The 14132-nt window shown below is 42.7% G+C and overlaps 1 protein-coding gene across 2 annotated transcripts in view; it reads left to right on the top strand.

The window, feature by feature from the left end:
- Nucleotides 1–5251: 5251 nt before the first annotated feature.
- LOC111145176 (pleckstrin homology domain containing A1) overlaps nucleotides 5252–14132 on the top strand; it is a 55483-nt gene continuing 46602 nt past the window's right edge. For both annotated transcript variants that reach the window (XM_022499888.1, XM_022499886.1), the window contains exon 1: nucleotides 5252–5317. The gene's annotated coding sequence lies outside the window, so the exon portion shown is untranslated. The remainder of the gene's footprint in view (nucleotides 5318–14132) is intronic.

Below are 14132 nucleotides of genomic sequence, written 5' to 3' on the forward strand. Positions count from 1 at the left end.
ATTATCAATTGCATTTTACAGATGAGGAAATGTTGAGGCTCAGAGAAATAAAGTAAGGAGCCCAAGGTTACAGCTGGTCCGTGCAAACGGACTTCAGAGCCCTAGCTCCTTTCTGTCCTTTCCTGGGGTGGGACCCACAATGTCCACAGGGTTTGTGGTAGAAGCTGTGACTTCCATTTCTCTTCTTCTGGGGGTCAGACCATGGCAGCCCTCCCAAACGCTTGAGACATTGGTTCTTGTTGTTGAAGGCAAATACACTCCTCAGATGAACGACAAGGTGGAGTGGAGAGAAACCAGTGGCCTTTGACACAAGGAGGACCTTAGCTAGAGTGGGACATGCGAGTTGCCGAGGTCTGAGGAGGAATTCCCATAGGCTGAGGAGTGTGTGAAGCCCAAGATGGACTCATTCCCAGATACTCTCCCAGCTCTGTCTGGAAGAAAGAGCCCTTTACCTTCTAGAATGTTCCTCAACTTAGCTACCCAGCTGTGACACGGGACAAGCCCCTTGGCTTCAGAAAATCTTCCTTTTCATGGTTTCATGCCACACCGGAGCAAGAGATCACGTTTGGATGATAGCAGGCCTTCTGTGCTCCATAACTTGAGGGCCTACGAGCATCCCAGACCTGCCACGTGTGGTCAGGATAATTAAAATATGACCTTACTGGGGTGTGTGACAGGGCCGGAACCTCACCAGACCCCAGAGACCACAGGGGTTGCAGAGGATTTTTAAGGGACCTATGGAATAGGGGTCCTAAGGCAGGACATACCTGGTTCCTCTCCCTAAAAATCTTGGAGGCAATTCTCTCTCTCCCTCTCTCTTTTTTTTTTTTCTTGTTGGGCCTGGAGTTTGGGTTGATTGCTGACCTGTTCTGAAATTCTGTTCTCACACCTCTGCGAGCATGACTTGGGGACGGTCCCTCATAGGTCCTCCCTGAAGGACTTAGCTCCAGCCCTGGGACGCAAGAATGAGCTCCAGAAGGAGCATCCAGTCACCTGACCTGTATTCTGGGCAGGTCACTCAGTCCCACCCCACCCTGGGTAATTACTGAGACTCGTCGTTCCTATCGCTTGGCTGAAGCCCAGGGCGTGGGAAGGCCGGGAGAGGCAGCCTTCTGATGACTGCCGGAACAGCAACCCTATCGACTGCGGCGGGTTTCATTTTTACACTGAAAAACAGGGAAGAGCTGTTTTTCACTCTCGGCCACCCAGTCTCTGGAAGGCACGACAGAACCAAAGCTGGGTTTGCAGAGTGTCTGGTTCATGTTTAATTCTTATTCTATCTTGGTTCTGATTTCTAGAGAGAACAGGGGTTTACTTCTGGAGTTGCTGCTTCTGTCGACTTCTGATTCTGCCTATCCGTGAAGCAAGCTGGTGGCCTTCATCACTGAACAAGTATTTCTGTCCTAGGCAGTGAGGATATAGTGATGAACGAAACAGATAAAAAACAAGAACAAAAGCAAAAACAAAAAAACTACAGGCTTCACACTAGTGTGACATGCCAAAAATAAACAGGATAGATAAGTAAGAGATATAATGTGCAGGAAAGCGATCGTTGCTAAGGAGAAAAATATAAAGCAGGGAAGGAAGACGTGAAGTGTCCGTGAGGGGAGGCCATAGATTTTAGAGGTGATGCATGCTCACTAACTTTCTGTGTGATTTTGGATCATAATGTGACTTGTCTACACTGCTCTTCTTCATGTTGTCAAAAGGGTTAATTCTATGTGGAGGATCCAGGGTCCTGCATGTAAGCATATGGAAAGGACTCGATAAGTATTTTCAAATGCAACATCAAAGTGCTTTCTTTACACGCTCGAGGTGTGATGAGGAGGAGGAGAGTGATGTTTTCAAGGTAAATTGCAGATTCTTGAATTCAGACTCCTCCTCTCCCTTTTCTTCAGATGACAAGTAGCCATGGAATATTCCAGCATTCCTCAGTGCTGTCTGCGGGTCCTGAATGTTCTGGGTTTGTACTCAGACTGTAATTTCAACAAGGGAATATTCCACATACTTCTTCTTCTTAAAAAAACAAAAACAAAAACAAACACACTAAGAGCACTGTTATGTAATAATCTCTCCATCCAAAAAAAGGCTGGGTAAAGGAGAGAGAAGAGTATTATTATGGTTATTATTATTATTGTCATCATCATTACTGTTATTTTGGTCACCACTGATCATTTATTTATTGGCTGATCCTGAGAATTCCATTCTTTCCCCCTTCCCTAGGGTGTTAACAGGTTCCGTTTATACCGCAACCTCAAAGGAGCCCTGGGGATTACCTGGCTATGTGTCTTTGGGCAATCTGAATCACTTTTCTGGCTCTCCCCCTTGTCTGTACATGTGGCTCTCAATATCAAACAACCTTTGGGGCTTGTTAGGCCAAAAACACAAAGGAATAATTTAAAACCACTCAGCCAAATAATGTTCCGTCCAGAGTGAGGGAGAGGCTCTCCACTTCAGAGGTCTGATCTCTGGGCTAGGGTTTCCAGATCAAATACATGCTAAATTTGAATTTCAGATAAACAGGAGTTTTTGTTTGTTTGTTTTGGTTTAAGTATGTTCCAAATATCCCACTTAGAATCTTCTAGGATTCTGGAGCTGGAGACTCCCTTTAGACCCTCTAGGTCAGGAAAGACAAGCTCAAATGTCTATAGAAATCGGAAAGGTGACATCTGGAATTTTATGTGAAACCTTACTATTTGTATTTATTTTAAAGATTTTATTTATTTGAGAGAGAGAGAGCGAGAGAGCTGAGCACATAAGTGCACGAGCAGGGAGGAGGGGCAGAGGGAGAAACAGATTACTGCCACTGCCCTTCCCCCACCCCCCAGGTGAGCGGGGAGCCCTACTTGGGGCATGATCCAGATCATGACCAGAGCTAAAGGCAGACACTTAACTGACTGAACCACCCAGTTGCCCCAAAATCTTCCTATTTTTGAATGTTAGCTGCATAGTTTTATTTTTTAATTTAGTTAATTAATTTTTTAAAGATATTATTTACTTATTTATTTGACAGAGAGATCACAAGTAGGCAGAGAGGCAGGCAGAGAGACAGGGGGAAGCAGGCTCCCTGCTGAGCATGCAGGGCTCAATCCCAGGACCCTGAGATCATGACCTGAGCCAAAGGCAGAGACTTCACCCACGGAGCCACCCAGGTGCCCCAGCCACATAGTTTTAAAAAAAACCCAAACTGACTGTGAACCAAAGGAAACAGTGCTGTGGCTACTGTAGAAACTATGATCAGGCCAAACACTTTCAACCATTATATGGATGAAGACATGAAGCTTTGAGAAGACAGCTGTCAGCAAGGCTACACAGCCAAGGTTTCTCAAAAGGTAACAGAACCATTGTCTTAGAAATGTTGACGATGAGCAGTCTGAAAGAGCCAGGACAGGAGCATCCCATGGAAGATGTGTGTATTTCCCCTCCAACAGCTTATGGGACTCTGAGAACATTCTTCAAGTTCAGCAGCTGAAATCACTGAGTCAAGAAAGACAAAGCGTCACCCTCTGCCTAAGGTCACACAGGTACATCTCCACAGGTAAGTGTAGGGTTGTTTTCCACTTCTCCTTTGATTCAGATGAGACAGTATCTTTAGGATCCTAATAAAGACAAATTCCAAATCCAATTTTTCTGCCTCATAACCAGAATGGAGTCAAGAGGCCAGGCTGAGTGCCCAGACTTTTAACCCAGTTCACAAAGATAAGGAATCAGGATTCTGCCATGTAACCAGGTCATCAGCATTTATCTGGTGTTTTCTGTCTCAGCAGCCCTACAGCCTGTCCTACCACTGCACGTCGACCTATCTCCTCTACATCTTCACATAGCAAGCATGTTCTGAAAAGCGTTGATAAAGATTTTGAGGGGTGAAGGCTGTGATCTAAAGCTGTGCATGCCGAAGGAAGGAAAAGGACACACAGAGAACAAGTATTTATTGAGAGCCTAGTGTGTGCCATGCATGTGGAGGGCGTGGCATATAGTTCTTTCCCAGCTCTTTGCATGTCTAAGTAATTCTCATTTTACAGGTTTCAGCTCAAATATTACTTCCCCAGAGAGCCTTCCCCGACCGCCTTCTCTAGAGTACCTCCCCATCTCTTTAACTTGTGCCATTTCTTCATTGCCTTGAAATCTAAAATCATCCTGTTTAAGGACTCGTTCCCCTCACGGATCGCAGGCTCCAAGAGGGCAGGATGGTGTCTGTCTTGTTCTCAGATGTACACCTAGTGCCTGTCACGGGATTTGGCATGTAGTAAGTGCTCAACAAATATGTTAAATTTTTATGAATAGTTCATGAGACTACATATTTATGGGGCATCTTTCCGGAAAGAATCTGAATTCATCCTTCCTTAAGTTTCTCCAAGCTCCCTGTCCTATAAAGTAGGAGGTGGTGCTAATAGTTCTAGGCAGAAACGATTATGAGCGAAGAGTTGGCGCGCAGAGCTGTAAACTGTTTTCCTTCAGGTCACACAGGAGCCTGCGAATTTATACTTCCCAGACCGATTACGGAACAGCTCGCAAACGAATTACCCGCAAGCGAAAGAATCCTATGTTTTTTTTAAAGATTTTATTTATTACTTATTTGACAGAGATTACAAGTAGACAGAGAGGCAGGCAGAGAGAGGAAGGGAAGCAGGCTCCCTGCTGAGCAGAGAGCCCAATGTGGGGCTGGATCCCAGGACTCTGGGATCCTGACCTGAGCCGAAGGCAGAGGCTTTAACCCACTGAGCCACCCAGGTGCCCCGAACGAAGCCTATTTTTAAAGATTCCTGGGCTGCGAAGCTCTAGGAGATGACATCAGAGAACCCCCAGTTCCTCCCCCTCCTCCCGCCCCGCTCCGAACCAAGCCCCTCCATCCTCAAAGACTACCAATCCCAGGAGGCGCCGCAGCGCAGGGGCCCAGAGCTCCACGCGCAGCCCGCCCCGAGGCGCCGAGGCCACCTCCTCTGGAACCAGGAAGACGCCCGATGCCCGGCCCGCCACGCCGCGGGGATCCGCGCGGGGCGTGCCGGGACTTGTAGTCTCCGCGGGCTGGGAGTGCCGGCTCCGGAATCTCGGCGGCCGTCTGGGGGCTGAGGCGGCGCGGGCACGCGTGCGCAGTGTGTGGACGGGCCGTCGTGGGCGCCACTCCGGCAGTTCGGTGCCTGTGGGAGCCGGGGCCGCGGCTGCGCGGGTGCTGCGGGCCGAGGGCCGACGTGAAGTTGGGCGTGAGGAGCGCGGCCGCACCGGGGCGGGGTGGGCGGGGCCGGGCTCCGGGAGCGCCGCGCCGACTGAGGCGAGCAGGGAGGCGGTCGCGCGTCCGCCGAGGGGCCGGCGGGCGCTGGTGAGTGCGGGGCGGCGGGCGACGCAGGTTACCGGGCTGCCCCGCGGCCCCTCTCCTCGTGTGTCCGCCGCGCGCGGCTGCACCTGGGCGAGGCCGCGGCGCCGGCTCACCTGCTCGCGGGCTCCGGGGCGGCGGGAGGGGGCGGCGTCCTCTTCCCGCGACTCCTTTTTATTGTTTTCCTGACCTCAGCCCTCCGCGGCGTCCTGCGGGGGAGGGCGGGGAGGCGGGCGGCGATCCGGGTCGCCGACGAGCTGGTCGGGGGTTCTGCTGGAAAGGACGGTCGCGCGCTGCTCCCGGGCGCCCTGCGAGGGACAGCTGTCCGGGGATTCCCGGCGGGCGACGCCTGTCGGAGTGGCTCGACTCCAGGGCTGTGCCCCGGGGGGCTCCACTGCCTTGGGCATCGTTCTCTACTGTCTGCATGCGCTTTCACTTTAGGGCCCGCGGAGTCAGCAGTCGACTCCGCCCTGTGCCTCAGAATCATGCTTTACCTTCGCACCTTAATGGTGCGGATGACCAGTGCGAGCGTTGAAAGTGACTTGCCCAAGGTCACGCAGGTAGGACCAGGGAGGCGAGCAGAAAGAACCCTGGTCTTTCAGCCTCGTGGCCAGCTGCCCGCCGCAGCGCCTTGGGGACGTTCTGAGTGGTTTGTGGTTTATTTCAGATGCTTTCTGTTGACCCTCCTGGATAGATCATCAGAAGGGAAAGTGGTGTCCGAGTGAAAACGGTCTTGTTATTTATAGCATTTATTGCCTTTGTCGAATTCTGGTTATGCTGAGTCCCAAAACAGAGCATCTGCCCTTCGCGCGGCACTGGATTGTTTTGTTGCGGGCGCAGATGTGAGAGAAGGTTCGGGGAAGAAATATGCACGCAATTTGTGCCATTTTTCTCTCCCTTTTCACCTACCAGCCCTGTAATACTTGCTTTCTTATTTTACGATTGATTGCTGTCTGTTTCAGCAGGACTTTCTTTGCTTTAATGAAGTCATCGCCTTTGTGAATTAGTTTTCTAACTAGAAAATCTTATTTCCTGTGTGTTTAATGACTGGAACAAGTAGTGCTCTCTGAGGTTTATAACCATTGTCTTTTATCTTAGAACTACTGATCAGTCTGCTTTATTACCCCGCCAAGGACTCAGCTTGCATACTTTCTATGTGAGTTTAATGCCACTGAAACACTTTACAGCGAAATTTGGCTAAGCTTTATATGAATCGGAGAAAAACTTGAAGAAAATCATTCTGTAAAGCTACATTTTTCTTCACAATGTGAAGGACTTGAAGAACTATTATTTCAAAAATAGATGAATTCTGACTAAAATGCCTGTAACGTTTCATATTCCTCGTTTTTATATTAATACACTTGTGGCAAAAAAATATTTCCCCAAATAGAGTTTCTTTAAATAATCCTCATCTTGACCAAATCTTCCCAAGGAAGATTACATCTTAGAATATTTATATATTTAAACAAGAATGTCTGAGCTTAGCAGAATTTGAGTTAATGGTTACTTTATTTTATAGTGCTGTAAACCCCACAGAATATGCATTGATGGGCTTCTCTTGAAGAGAGAGCCATATCAAGGAGTATCAAGGGATATAGCTTTGGATTTGCTTTTTGTGGTTAAGTAGTGGGTAACTTCTGTGACTTAAGAAGATGTGATTTATATGTGCTGAAACGGCTTCACATGGCACTTTATCTTGCTAGTTACTAGTTTTATGGTTGCTTTGGGGAGAAGGGAAGTAACAGGTTTATATCTTTTTATTCTGTTTTAACAATGTAGCAAAATAGGAAAGAGAGGTGGTGTGTCAATTTGAGTTTGTCAGTAGACCCACAGAGACAGTAAAACAGGATAAGTGTACAATTGTTAGGAAACTGCTATGAGTTCATAAGCCGGAAGGACCTTTTTAGAAATATTTAAGGACTTTGAGAATAGCATTGGGATATTTTCTTTAAAAAGCCACTATGGGCAGTCCTCCCGTGTTTGTTGTTAACATATAGGATGTGGCAATACTGAATTCTCCTCGGAAAATATTTAGGAAAGATGGAAGCATTTTATATTTTTGTAGAGGCTTTTCCTCTAGAAATGTCTAATGCAGCTTAAAAACAAAACAAAACAAAAGACTCACTTGAGCCTCAAAGTTCTTATAGTCCTACCATAAAACTTCCTGTTATTTTGACTGTATGATAATTTGTAACCCAGAGTGAAATCTATGAAATAATTTATTAGTGTAATTTAAGTTTGACTTCGATATTGAAATATTGCTAGATGTTAAGTTGTTGTTGTTTAAATAATTCTGTCATTTAAGAATGGAAGAGAGATCATTTTCTGAATACAATATAGTAATTTTTCAGATGTGATAACAATTAACACTCTGCTTTTATGAGATTGAAAACTTCAAATGCCATAGTAGTGGTAACTGCCTCAGCTTTGAGCTGAAGTGATATAGAAGTACTACTTCTTCACATGCTTGAGCATTTTACTTTTGTTAATATTAAATTTTGATTTTAAATTTCTAGATTCTCATATTTCTGATCTGCAATAATAAAATGGTTTCAGTAGGAAATAAATATTAAAACTGAGTTAATTATTTTCACCATTGTAGGTACACAACATTTAGAAAGGTATTAACATGTTATCAAAGAATTCTTAGGGCAGAAACTTCTGGTGGTTTTAGATGCTTGTCTGTAATGCTTAATTATTTTTAGAAACATAAAAATATGGGATGTTTTTATTTAAAAATAAAAATTCATGTTGATACTTGTTATAGCAGTAGGACTCAGTCAGTTATGCTTAATGAGTAACATTAAACCATTGAACTCTGAGTAATATTTTCTCCTAGTAGCTGCTCTGTAATAAAGAATATTTCAGCTTATAATTAATTCCTAGAAGATATTTAAGCAAACATATTTGCTATTTATTTTTATAAGCCTTTTGATTAGTTGAATTGCTTTGAATGCAGGGAGTGTTTTTGAGGATTTTGTATCAGAATTTAAATTGAAATGTCTTTTGACTGTAAAAGAAAATCAGTGTCAGTTGTGATAATTTTTAGCCTTAAATTAACCTTTGAGTCTTAAATATTTTTTTCCTACGGAAATCTTATTATTGTCAGTCTGACAGTTTTATTTTTTAAAAAGTTGTGGTTTTACCCTTTTATATAGTCTAGCCTCTTACAGTTTATCCATTGAACTCTGGATTCTGTGAAGAAAGGACAGTCCCTTGAAGAAAGGACAATCTCAGGCACTTAGACCTAGAAGCAATCTCAGAGGACTTCTAATGTAGCATCTTACCCAGTACAGTAAATCCCCCATGGGAATTTTCATGTCTGGTGTTTCCTCTCATTACTAAGGGCAGTGATGATGTTACGTGTATCATCAGGTTATTGAGTAGTCTGAGCTTGGTGAAAACAAACAGAAGACAATTTTATTTTTCACCATTCACTGCTTTGAACTGTGATATGTAGGGTCTTCCTCTTTCCCCTCTCTTCCCACTCATCATATCAGGGACAGATGATAGCTTTTCCATCATTTACAGCTATTAAAACTCTAGTCTTTCTCTTTCAGTTTAAACTTTCAGTCTCCTAGTCAATTTCAAGTTCCTCCCCTACCCCAGTGTCAGGCACTTATTACTTAAAATACTTGGACTGGGGAGGAATTGTGGTATGCTCCCAGAATTCCTCTTTCTCTTTCTTCTTCTGGGATCTACTTGGTCAGGGACTTGTAAGAAGAAAAATGGAAAAGGGCACGTCTATCTTACTGGGTGCTGTTAAAGCCCTCTTTTGATTAGCGATGGCAAGCCATTGATGTTCACTGATATGCGTCTGCACTGGAATTTTTGGTGAGCTCTCACAGAGAGACTCCCCAGTGCCCCTAATTCCTGGATTTGAAATTTGCTCTGGGCGTATACGGCCACCTTGTCCTCCTTGTTCGTGACCTGTCAGTCCTACCCTCTGGTTCCTAGGAGTTTGTGTGGGGCTGAGGTACTTTGGGGATCTTTTCTCTCCACAGCCAGATTTTTTGATAATGGCAAGACAGCTCAAGTCTAGCTACCTCCTGCAGCTTCCACTTAACCCACTGGAAACTCACTTCCTTGTGATGCCAAGCCGTGGTATGCTAGCTGCATAAATCTGCCCCCCTTTTTGTGCCCTTACATTTCTTGTTAATTTTTTTTGTCCCCCTGCTCAAATAGGTACAGATCAGACTCAGTCTGCTTCTTAAGTAGACATTGAACTGAAGAATGGGATGCCAGTCTCTCCTTCTTGTAAACTCTTCTCTTAGAGGGCTCCTGCCATTGTTTTGGGGTGAATATCTCCTTCCTTTCCGTGTCTTCTCCCTGCAGACTTGGAAGACTTCCAATTTTTTCCCTCTCTTCTGTCAAATGTTTCTATCAAGTGATGGTAAAGTGTTGATTATGGTGCCAGAGCCCTTAGGGGTATGTGTGTGAGGGAAGGGGTGTCAGTGCTGGGTTTCCCAGATGTTTGATGTCTATATATCCTCAGCTTTGAGCTTGATAGCAAATTTGGGACAACAAGGCTAGTCCCACTCAACACTGGTTAAAAATAATAGTGAAGCCCTGTGGGCCTAGTGCTGTCTCACTGTGCAGAATTTAATTTTTCTTTTTTTTTAATCTGTGTCTCCGTGATTTTTGTTTTGTTTTGATTTTTTGGCTTACTTTCTGGGTCCTGACTGATGAAGTATTAACTGTGAAAATGTTAATTGATGACTGATTGTATGATCTAACTATACCTTAGAGTGAGGATACATTTGGGGAAAGGTTTTAATAATATACTTTTATCTATTCTTGCCTCATACCAAGTTTACTAAAAATATAAATACAAATAGAAATATAGTGTTTGAAACTTTTGCCTTCCATCAGCTAAGCAAACCAGTTAGTTAAATCTGCCAAAGGATATCTTGTCTAATGAGGAAAAAGCAACTTTCTATCTAGAAACTGTAATATTAATATTCATTGCAAAAACACAGATGGATCTAGAGGGTATAATGCTAAGTGAAATAAGTCAGTCTGGTAAAGACAAATACTGTATGATTTCACTCATGTGGAATTTAAGATGCAAAAACAATGAACGAAGAAAAAAGAGACAAACAGAAAAAACCCCAGGTTCTTAAATACAGGGAACAAACTGGTGGTTGCTAGAGGGGAGGTGGGCGTGGGCTGGGTAAAGTAGGTGAAGGGCATCAAGAGTACACTTACTGCGATGAGCACTGAGTAATGTATAGAATTGTTGAATCACCATATTGTATACTTGAAACTAACATAATACTCTGTGATGATTATACTTGAATAAAACCATTGTGGAGGAAGAAAGTATTTGTTGGAATCATTATGGGCTCCTTAATACTTCATTCAACAAATAGTTATTGAGTGCCTTCCATGTATCAGGCACTGTTTTAAGCATTGAAGAAACAATAGTTAAAAAAAAAAAAATCACTGCTCTTGTGGAGCCTACATTCGAGTGTGGGGAAACAGACAAGAAACAGGTAAATAAGTAAATGATATTGTTTGTTACCCCCAAATGCCAAAGAGAATAAAGTTGGAAAGGGAGATAGGACAGTACAGCAGTACAGTTCACATTTGCAATTTTAGATAGTGTCAAGATAGGGTGTCACTCTTTCTCTGAGAAAGTGATATTTGAGTTCAAAGGCCCTGAGTGGGAAGCTTGTCTGACATAGGGAGTCCAGTAGCCAGATGAGTGACCAAGGGGGGACTGGGATAAGGTATGGGACATGTAGGTGAAGCCTGCATGTCTTTGTAAGGGCTTTGGTTTTTTACTTGAATGAGATGAGATCACATTGAAACAATGGTTCTTAAACTTGGCTGAACACTGGAATTAATCTGGGGAAATTGAAAAAGGTACTAATGGCTAGATCTCATCTCTAGAGTGTCTTTCTTTTTTTTCTTTTTTAAAATTTTTATTTATTTAAATAATTTAAACACTCAACGTGGGGCTCAAACTTAGAACCCTTGAGCTCAGCAGTCACATCTGTTTCTGACTGAGTCAGCCAGGCACCCCCCATCTCCTAGAGTTTCTGATTTAATTGGGATGGGGGATGTCCAACCTTGGCATCAGGATTTTTAACAATCCCTCGGTAATTCTAATAAGTAAAGTTGAAGAGTTTTGAGTAGGGTGATGTTACCTAGTATTGAAGAATCTGGGCTCCAGAGCTAGACTCCTCTGGTTTGAATCTGAGCTGTGCCATTTCCTAAACCTGTGACCTTGGGCAAGTAATTTTTAAAATTCCCTGTTCTTTGTTTTTTCATTTGTAAAGTTGTTCTAAGTATTAAGCTAATATTTAAATATTTGGAACAGTGCTTGGCCAGTAGTAATACGGGTTTACTGAATAAACACTTAAATATATGTCTTAATGGAATCACTCTGCTGTGTTGAGAATAGAGTGAAGTGGGCAAGGGTAGAAGCAAGGAACAGTCATCTAGCTGAGAGATGACGGTGGTTTGGACCAGAGTGGCAGCAAGGCAATTGATGAGAAGTAATGGGATTCTGGATATTTACAAGATGGAACCAATAGGATTTGCTGATCCATTGGATGTGTAATGAGAGAGAAAGAAGATTCATTCCAGTCTGACTCTAAGATATTTTGCCTGAACAGCTGGAAGAGGGGAGTGGTTGTTTATTGAGATGGGGAAGACCGAGACAACAGGTTTCTAAGGGGAATGGTTGATGCTGTTTGTTTAAGTTTGAGATGTCTGTTAGATAAGTAAGTAGATATGTAGACAGTTGTATACATGAGTCTGCAGTTCAGCTGGATGTCCAGGGCTGGAGACAGCTGTTGGAAGCCATCTGTATGTAGACTTATGTAAACAAGTGAGCTCACCTAGGGCATGGGCAAAATGCATGAACAGATATGAACATTACTTTGTTTAGTTTATGAACACTAAAACTGAAAATGGTTTCAGAATTAATAATACCAAGTGGGATTACTGGGTTATAGGGTAAATGTATGTGTGATTTTGTTAAATAGTGCTGTATTCATCTCAGTAGGGTTGCACCATTTTGCCTTTTCATGAGCAATGTAAGAGTCCCTGTGTTCTAATAACTTCACCAATATAGTGTATTGGCAAGCTTTTGGCTTTTGGCCAGTTTGGTAGGTGAGAAATGGTATCTCTCTGTAACACAGATTTTTTTCTATTATGAAGGGTTGTGAACATCCACAAAAGTCTAGAATTATATAACTATAGTACTCATCAAGTAGTTCCAACAACTATCAGGCCAGGCCATGCCTCCTTCATTCCCTACCCCTAGATTTTGCAGGTACTATTTTGTGTATCAGTAGATACCTCTGGTAAGGATTCATTTTCTTGGTGACATAACCATAATAACATTATCACACTGAAAATAAAGACCCATTTTCTTAATACAGTTAGGCAGTATCCTAATATCAGTTGTCTTTTCTTTTTAAAGATTTCATTCATTTATCTGACACAGAGAGAGAGAGAGAGAATGACAGCTGGAGAGGGAACACAAGCAGGGGCAGAGGGTGAGGGAGAAGTGGACTCCCTGCCAAGCAGCGAGCCAGATGCAGGGCTGGATCCCAGGACCCCGGGATCATGACCTGAGCTGAAGGCAGATGCCTAACGACTGAGCCATCCAGGGGCCCCCTAATATCAATTTTCTTAAATATGTCAGTGTTTTTAAAATTTATTTAATTTTTTTTTTAAGATTTTATTTACTTGAGAAAGAGTGAGAGATTGGATTTTGCTATTTGAATACCCGTGGTATGGTTTAACATGTTCTCTCCCTGTTTTTTGTGTTCCCTGTCAGTTGGTAGTTAGATCTAGAGGTTTGGGTCACATTCAAGCATTTTATTTTCAGAGGTGTTTCGTAAGTGCTATCATGTTCTTAGGCACATGAAGTCTGCTTGCCTTTTTTTTATGGTGTCAGTGGCAATGCCTACTGTATCTCTGTTATTTGAGATTTTTCTTATTATGAATGAAGTCAAGCATCTTTTTATTTTTAAGGGCCATTTTTATATCTTTTTCGCAGAGTATCTGTTCATGCATTTTGCCCATTTTTCTCTTGAATTTCTGATATATTTCCCTTGACTTTTTTTGCAAGCTCTTTAAATGTTAAGGAGATTAGCCCTTTATGATGATGTAAGTTGTAAATATTTTCTACTGGTTTTGACTTTGCTTATCAGGTTTTTGCCATGCAAAAGCTTTTTTAAAAAAGTTATGCACGGTCAATTTTATCAATGAATTTTTTATTGCTACTGGATTTTTTAAATTAACTTTTTGGAACTGTAAGTTACATACAATAAACTGTATCCATTTAAAGTTTACAGTTTGATGAGTTTTGACTATATTGTGGCATGTGGCTATAGTTCCTTCACACAGTAGAATGTATTTCATTGTATAGACAAATTACGTTTTATTTATCTCCATGTGTTGGCGGACGTTTGAGGCTATTAGAAATAAAACTGCTCTAAATATTAGTGAATTAGTCATTGCATAAATATATGTTTTCATTTCTCTTGCATTAATACCTAGGAATGGAATGGCTGGGTCAGAGGTTAGGTGTATTATTTTGGTTTTATTGCCAAAACTTTCCCCAGAGTGGTTGTATCATTTTACATTCCCATCAACAGTACAGAAATTCTGGATGCGCCACATCTTTGACAACATTTCATGTTGTCATTTAGCTTAATTTTAGCCATCTGGTGAGTATATATGGTATCTTTTTAAAATTCAGGATTATTGATGTATAATTTACATATAGTAAATTTTACTCATTTTAGGGCACAGTTCTGTAAGTTTTGACATGTGCATATAATTGTGGAAGCTCCATCAC

This window comes from Enhydra lutris, unplaced genomic scaffold, assembly GCF_002288905.1.
Source record: "Enhydra lutris kenyoni isolate GAN:26980312 unplaced genomic scaffold, ASM228890v2 scaffoldscaffold12, whole genome shotgun sequence".
Taxonomy (NCBI): Eukaryota; Metazoa; Chordata; class Mammalia; order Carnivora; family Mustelidae; genus Enhydra; species Enhydra lutris.